Source organism: Pteropus vampyrus, unplaced genomic scaffold (genome assembly GCF_000151845.1).
Source record: "Pteropus vampyrus isolate Shadow unplaced genomic scaffold, Pvam_2.0 Scaffold8, whole genome shotgun sequence".
NCBI classification, from domain to species: Eukaryota; Metazoa; Chordata; class Mammalia; order Chiroptera; family Pteropodidae; genus Pteropus; species Pteropus vampyrus.
In genome coordinates, this window is record NW_011888789.1 from 5,527,841 (window position 1) to 5,536,005 (window position 8,165).

Consider the following 8,165-nt stretch of genomic DNA (forward strand, 5'->3'; position numbering starts at 1 on the left):
GGGGCTGTCCCACAAGAATCACAGTTACACAGAGATAGCCCCTGACAGAAGGTGCCAAAGTGGGAGCGAGTGTGGAAATAAATATCTTGACCTCTTTCTCCTCCAGCTTTTCATTCTTTTGTTAATTACTATTGTTCAAACCCAAAAGAAGCCAGAGGTCTATGGGGATGGCCTCCCCAGGGCCAGAATAGGGCAGTGAAGGGCAGAGAAGGGATCTACATGGGGTGCAAATGGAAACTAGCCAGCACAGTTCTCCATGGTATGCATCTGCCTCGATTTATCATTCCTTCTCCCAGAGATTCATCATTCAGTTTCATTATAGTTTTACAACATACATATATACATATATATGTGTATATATATACACATCATATATATGTGTATATGTATGTATACACATCATATATATGTGTATATATATATGTATATGTATTCCAATTTAGTATGTTTTGAAAGTAGGTTTTCCAAAACTGGATAGTCAGTCCAAAGCCATCTGAGTAAAGCAAGAGTAATATTTCCCCTGCCAGAAAAGATACTCTGAAGAGAGTCTTCAAGTCATGTTGTGCTTCTGATTTCTTGAGACTCTCTTTAAGAATTTCTGGAGAAAGTGATCTTTGGCTACCTGCTCATATTTAAAAGGAGATTTAAAAGCTGATTGAAAGCTGGTTGAGAAAATGGTGAGGTTAGTTAATGTTTATTTGCACTGTAGAGTGACGTAGGTAGACTGTTTGTTAGAAAAACCCCTGATGGTCTTTTTAGATCTTCTCTTGGACTGCTAGATTCCCTGGAAAAAAGTTTCACAATTTCTTGTCTTAACCAAGTAGGGGAGGAGGGCTGGGATCTCAACATTCAGCATTCAGTTGCAAATGCCTCTTTAAAAATTAAAAAAAAATTTTTTTTTTCAGTTATAATTGATATTCATTTACCTCTTAATATCCCTTGGGCAGGCTACTGTCTTAGTCCATTTGGGCCGCTATAACAAAAACACTACAATACAAGTGGCTTACAAACAATAAACGTTTATTTCTTGTAGTTCTGGAGGCTGGGAAGTCCAAGCTCATGGCACTAGAAGATTTGGTGTCTGGCGAGGGCCCACTTCCTCACTGATGGTCATCTTGCTGGATCAGAGTGCTTTCTGGGGCCTTTTTATGAGGACACAAATCCCATTCATGAAGGCTCCACCCTCATGGCCTAATCACTTCCCAAAGGCCCCGCATCCTAATATCATCACCTAAGGAGTTAGGTTTCACCATATGAATTTGGTGAGAAGACAAACATTCAAATGAGAGCAGATACCCATACCTTCAACTGTGTCTTGGTGGCCCCCAGTCCAGAAGACTTTCTGATCATCTGCCAGGGTGGTTATTCATAGTGTGGGGTACAGGAGGGACTCTAAGGATTAATTGTTTCCAAAAAACTTTTTACCAAATCCTCTTTAATTTAGTACCTCCTTTCTTCCCAATTCCAGTGTTACCTAGCACTACCAATGTCTGAGCCTGTGAGGTTGCTGCTCTGTATACCAGGTTTGTTCACAGTACTCCCCGGCTAAGGATTTGTCTGTGGCAAGTCTGAGTAAATTATCATTCATCCATCTGTGTTCCAGCATCCACATTATTACTGTTGTCTCTTCTTCTGTCTTCCCTGTGCTGTGCCTTTCTATCCTTTTAAGTAATTCTTTTACTGTACTTTAATGATGTCTCTGGAGGGAGAGAAATTAGATGTATGAGTTCAAACATCCTAAGTTAAATTTCTTTCTTCCATTTTCCACAAATTTATTAGCTTTGAGAGGTGAATGGTTTATTAATTTATTTTCAATCTTTCTTGGTTTTTAATAGATGCATTTGAAGCTACCAATTTTCCTCTAAATATTCTTCCCACAGATTTGATATTTAATACAGTACTTTCCATTGTTTTGGGGTTCCAAATAGTTTATCATTTCAATAAAGTTTATGAATGGATTTTTAAATTTCAATATATTTTTTTTTGGTTGATTTTTAATCAACATGTGTTCACAGAAGATGTATGTATGACATGGATTTTATAAAATGTGTTGAGATTTCTTCTGCCTCCTATAGTCATGGTCGATTTTTATATATGTATCATGTGTGATTAAAAGGAATTAGAGTCTCTATTGTTAAAAGATTCTATGTGTGTCTACTAAATTAAAATTATAGATTTTATTATTCTAAAATTCCTTGTCTTTATTTTATATTGGCATAATCAGTTTATTATTTTAGTTTTTGCTTTATATATTTCTGTGGTTAGATATATAATATTCATAATTGGTAGTTTTTCTCATTAAATTTTATATAATGTTTTTCTTGGTCTCTAGTAATGCTTTTCTTCATTTTTTAATTTTGTCTGATTATGATTTATTCCCCAGGATTCTTTTTTTAATTTAGTTTTTCATAGTTTTTTTTATTTAGTTTTTTTAATTTAGTTTTTATTTAGTTTTAGTTTTTATTTAGTTGGTTTTTTAATTTATTTACTTATTTTCCATCCATTTATTTTCAACTTTTCTCTCCTTTCTGTCTGTCTGTCTCTCCATGTGTATTTATTTAATTTTTAAATCATTTTATTTTTTAATTTTTTAACATTTGTTTTTCAATTACAGTGACATAAAATATTATATTAGTTTCAGGTGTACAACACAGTGATTAGACATTTATATATCTTCCAAAATGATCACCCTGATAAGTCTAGTAACCATCTGCCTACATTTTAGGTGTATCTCTTGTAAGCAGTATAGCACTACATTTAAAAAAAAATTTAATGTAGTATTGAAATATGTAATCCTTCATATATTACCAAATTTTGAATATGCTAAAGACTTAACAGTGAAATTTTCCCTCGTCTCTTTTTCCCATCTTCTTAGTCTCCATCTTAAGAGGTAGCCAGTATAATTAGTTTTTTATTAGAGATAACCATTGTCAATATAAGTATATTCTGTATACTTATTTCTTTTATAGTAACATATATGTACTGTTCTGGATCTTGTTTTTTCGGTTCTTAGGAATTAATCCTTAACTGTACATGAAGAAGTTCCTCATTTTTTTGAATGACTAGATATTCATGCATATTATGAATCTTATCTAATCCATTTAACCTATCTCCCACCAGTGGACTTTTAGGTAGTTTCCAATCTCTTACTTTTACAGTGTTGCAATGAATAATCTTGTACAAACATTATTTAAATATATGCAAGTATATTTATGGGAGAGATTTCTAGAAGTAGAACTGCTAGGACAAAGCGTATATACTTTTGTAATTCTGATAGCTATATAGATCTTGTGCAATTATTCTCAGTAGGATTTTGCCCGTTTACACTCCCACTGGCCAAGAATATTCTAATTCATTCTAATTCACACCCGCTGTTTTTCTCACTTCCTTATCTTATCAGACAAGGGCCGGTCAAGAAAGAGTCATTGCCTAGGATTTCGAACAGAGGGGATCTTAAATAGGGAACTGATGACCCAGATGATGGAAGAGCTAGAGAAGTCAAAGGTGGGATGTTGAGGAGCCCCGGGGCAGCAGCAAGAGCAGGAAGATGCCACCACCAGAGGACTGAAGAGCCATAGTGGCAGTGTAGGCAGAGCTGCTCCATCCCAAAGCTAGGGCCATCAGGAGGAAGGTGGAACCACAGCAGGCCTGCCTGGCAGCAGTTGGGAGGGTGGGAGGAGGAGTCATCAAGAGGGAGCTAGAGAAATAAACACCCCTTGAGCCAGAGGGTGAAGGGGAGAAATACTCTGGTTTCTCTCTTCCTTCTGTCCTCCTGTTTTTCTGCCAATGCCTCCCATTTCTGACAATGACCTGAATTCAGCAAGAGAGTTTGGGAAATGCATTTCCTATGAATACAGAGAAAGGTGGGAGAATAAATGGATCTGAGAGCAAAATAGTCAAATGAATGGCACAGTCCAATTTCTTTTTTTGCTGCTCAGCTCCATTCTCACCCTCTACTCCTATTTAACTGCCACACAACAATAACTTCATGCTTCTGCCTGACAGAATGCAACTATCCTTTGTACCAACTCAGACACTTGGACCCTTTCCCCAAAATGAGGACATATAAAGCCCCCTCACTCACTATGTGCATCTCAGTAGTCTAGGGTCTTCCGTTCAGACCTGGATGTGGTTTTCATGATTGTAAATTTAAGAACCATTAACATCCCTCATACAAAATAATCAGAGATTGGGGGAAAAAAAAAAAGAAGAAAAAAATAGTTAATACATACCTGCCAAAGCAGATCAGTTTTCATAACTGGCCATGAGGCTGTAGCTAATATTTATCACTTTCTTCTTCTACCACTCATTCCACATTCCCTTTGTCCTCTGCCCGCACTTGGCTGTTTGGGAATCTTTACCTGGTGGAATGATTTGAATCTTTACTCTCAAAGGGTCCGATTTCTAATAGTTTTACCTTTTTTGGGTGCAGTAGCTTCCACTGACTTTTACTATTGGTTGGGAAATATTGAGAGGCATCTGAGAGAATCCTGTTGGTTTCAGACACAAACTTCCTTGCCCCATTGTGTATCAGAGATCCTATTTCCTTTGGGTAATCAAGGTTATTCTCCTCAGCTAATATGATAACCCCTTTCTCTGGCCATTGGTTCAGTGAAAAAGTACCCTGATTGCAATCTCAACCTCCAATGTCGTGAAATCACCGTTGTGTCCTTGGTAGACTCATTCCTTTCTTGGGATTCACTATCCAAATTGGACAGAGCCCATGGTTGCAGGACTGGAAGCAGTCTGTGAGTGGGCCATTAATCATAGTGAGGGGAATCACTATTCTGTTGTTTGCTCCTGGTCCCATGCATTCTGATCATGGGGTAAACTGCCCATATATTGGTTCTTGGTTCAAAGCATGAACTGTATCCTGTTAGGACGGCATCCCAACTTCATGGGGTGTGGTCTCCCACCTGGTGTGTGGTTGAGCTTCCAGCAGGTCATCCTGCCAGGTGCTTTTTGGTGATAAGGAACATGGTAAAGCAAACAAGGCAGAAAAGGTCTGGGAACAGGTTTGAGAGCAAAATAGACAAATGACTGGCAAGCTCACCAATGTGGCATGTCACCTAATGCTTTAATCTTTTCTAATGCAGTAGATTAAAAATGACATCTCAATGTGTTTTTATTTTTCATTTCTTTTGAATGTCTTTTCATGTATTTAAGAGCAACTCAGATTTCCTTTATTGTGAACTGTTATATTTTTTACTCATTTTTCTTTGTAATGTTGGTGTCTATGTTTTAGTAAATTTAGCCTCTGTCTACGGTATAAATTGTAAATATTTTCCCCCAGGATTGAATTGCCATTTTAATCATATACTAAATTTTTAAAAATATATTTAGATCTACTTCTGAACTTTTAGGCCTGTTATCTTTTATTTCTTGTGACTTTATATTTTAATACTTAGCATATTTTATATTTTAATCTTCCTCCACTGTTCTCCATTTTCAAAGATTCCCAAGAAACCTGGCTTAAAAATTTTTCATCTTACTTCATGATTAGCTTGTCTAGACCCCTTTGCCTCCATCCCAAACAAGTCCTGTTGTTATTCATGTTGGGATCACATTCCCAAGCACCACTGTCTACCAGGTACTGCATGATGTGGCCTCTGGCTGGTCCTTAGCCTCCTCTTCTGCCACTGTTGCCCGTGTTTTCTTTGCCTTCCCAATTTCAGCTCCCTTGCTGTTGTTCAAGCATGCCCCAAACCCTCATGTGCTGTTTTCTCTTCATCTTTGTTTAGCAAGTGTGAAAGGCCTCCACCAGAAACCCATCCACAGTTATTTGGGTGAGATGTCTCTCCTGCCCCGGGACTTTGGGGTATGGCAGGCCCAGAGCACAGTCAGGGGACGGTTGATTCGTTTCCTGATCATGGGGTTGAGTCTTACCCTCTCCATGTACTACAGCCTCCATTTTCCATAAAGCCACAGACCTAGGCAGTGGGCAGCTGCCATTTCTTCATCTGTCATTTATAGGTGGCATCAAGCCATAAGTCTGGCTCCATCTCTGTCCCAGCAGGAACACATTTCATCCCTATTTTTCTGGAGCAGCTAACCTTTTGGCCACCACTGCAGACTCATGGCTCCAGTTCCACACATTGCTTTGGTTTCCATCTGCTTTTAGTCCTTGGAGATGTTTAGGTTGTTTCTGAGACCACCTGTGTTTTAGTGGGTTTCTCTTTTGATATTCCCCGCCACCACCCGTGCCCCCTCCCCCCATATTTATGCATTTGGAACAGAGAGGATGCGATGAACCACGAACTTCTGGCACCATCTTGTCTGGATCACGCACTTAGATTGGTATTGGCAGACACTCAGTTAAAATACTCAGAAGTCAATTTCACATAGGCTGCTGCTAAAATAATACATCAACCAGACTGTACTTATGTGGTGGTTTTTGGGTGCAAATGCTGGACCTTAGAATGATTTCTTCCAGCAACAGCCCAGCTGGAGGAAATGCAGGTGGGTGTGACTGCAAATTCACAGTCTCCAAGTCCAGCAGAGCTCTCTGCAGTGCGTGTGAGCCTGGCTGGCTTCCTCTCTTGTTTGCTTCAGCGCTTAATTTGGCTGCTTTGCCACGGCGAGTACCAATACCAGCACCGTCACTGTTACCATGATGATCGAGGCCATCAGGTTAAACTCCTGCAACAGCTCTCATTCTTTTAAACTGCACTAATTCTTCCTTCTTACTTTTTGTCTCCATGGATTCATCGCCCCTCTTTTTCATCTAAGGCTTATTTCTCAAACTGCCATAATTCTCACCTCTGGTCACCATTTCAGGTTTCCTGTGTTATCAATTTCCCTTTTACCTACGTATAAAAGCTATATTTTATGCCCAGCTCTTTTGTCTCAGCACATTACTGTGGTTAAGTGTCTTCTTCAAAACAGTAAATAAATAGAAAGCCTGCCCTGACCCAGCACCCCTTCTAGCTACTCCCTACCATACCCATCCACATGGAAGCAACTCAGTGAAGCAGGCTTTGCTCACGGCCCCCTCTCCTCACCACTCTTTTCTTCTTCAGCCTTTGCAATCAGCCTGCACTCCTATTGCTTCACTGAAACCGTGCAGTGAAGGTCACTTGCGAGTTTTCATTACCACATCCAATGGTGCCACTTGGGGTTTCATTGCTTGGCTTTGCCCCAACATTTGCAACTCTCCTCCCTTTTGAAATCCCACATATTACCTCCTACTAATGGATTGTTTTAGTCTTTTTAGTGATGAAATCATCCTGGGGGAACCACAAATACAAGACACAGCATCAGACTTATTTGTGTATCACTTGCTTCACTCTAGTATTTAGAATGCCTATTATAAGATTATTTTCCCCCGCTTTTTCTCACTCTTCTTTCTCTTCTTCTCTTCCTTCTTTCCTTTCTCTCTCTTTCTCTGTCACTTTTGTAGATTGACTATACTGCCTTTTTCTAATTTAGCTTTATTTTCCACTGAAATGTTTTCAGTTTTGCCTATGGGAATTTCTATGGTATACTATGTTATAATAGTCACTTAGAAAAATGGTAATTAGAAAAGAAAATAGGAATGTAAATGGTGTTGCTGGAGAGGTTACTACCCATAACCTAATTTATAAATAGAATAGAAATAGTCTGTTTTTCTTTGGTGATCTTTGATTTTTTTTTTTTTTTTCATAGCCTCAAAAATTTTCCTGGGGTCAGGAAGCAGGGAAGCACACAAATTTCATTTTTTCTCCACTTTCCATGGGTGATTCCTTTCTAGAACTATTTCTTCCCTCAGCCTTTGTCATTCATAACCCAAAATGTCCTGCTCTAGCCAATCTTGACTTGTAACAATTGCTCCCTTGTGCTTCTAGGGAGCACCCTGCTTCGCCGCTCCACCTAGTATTAAATAATTGGTACAAGCTCCAAAAGGCGAATTGGATTCTGGAGTCGTGCCTGTCACAGCCCTTCTGCAGGCATGGAACCTGGGTACATCCAATAGAATGTTTTTGACAGAAAGCAACAGAATACCCAAGTAAAAGTGGCTTAAATTATTCAATTTTAAAATTATACATAACAAAATTTTCCTGCATAGGGCATTCCAAGGTCATTTCTGTCATTCAGTGGCATCATCAAACACCTGGATTTTCTTCATCCTTCTCCTCTATTCTTCTCCCTGTATTGGTTGTATCCTTAAAATTATGTCCTCATGATTA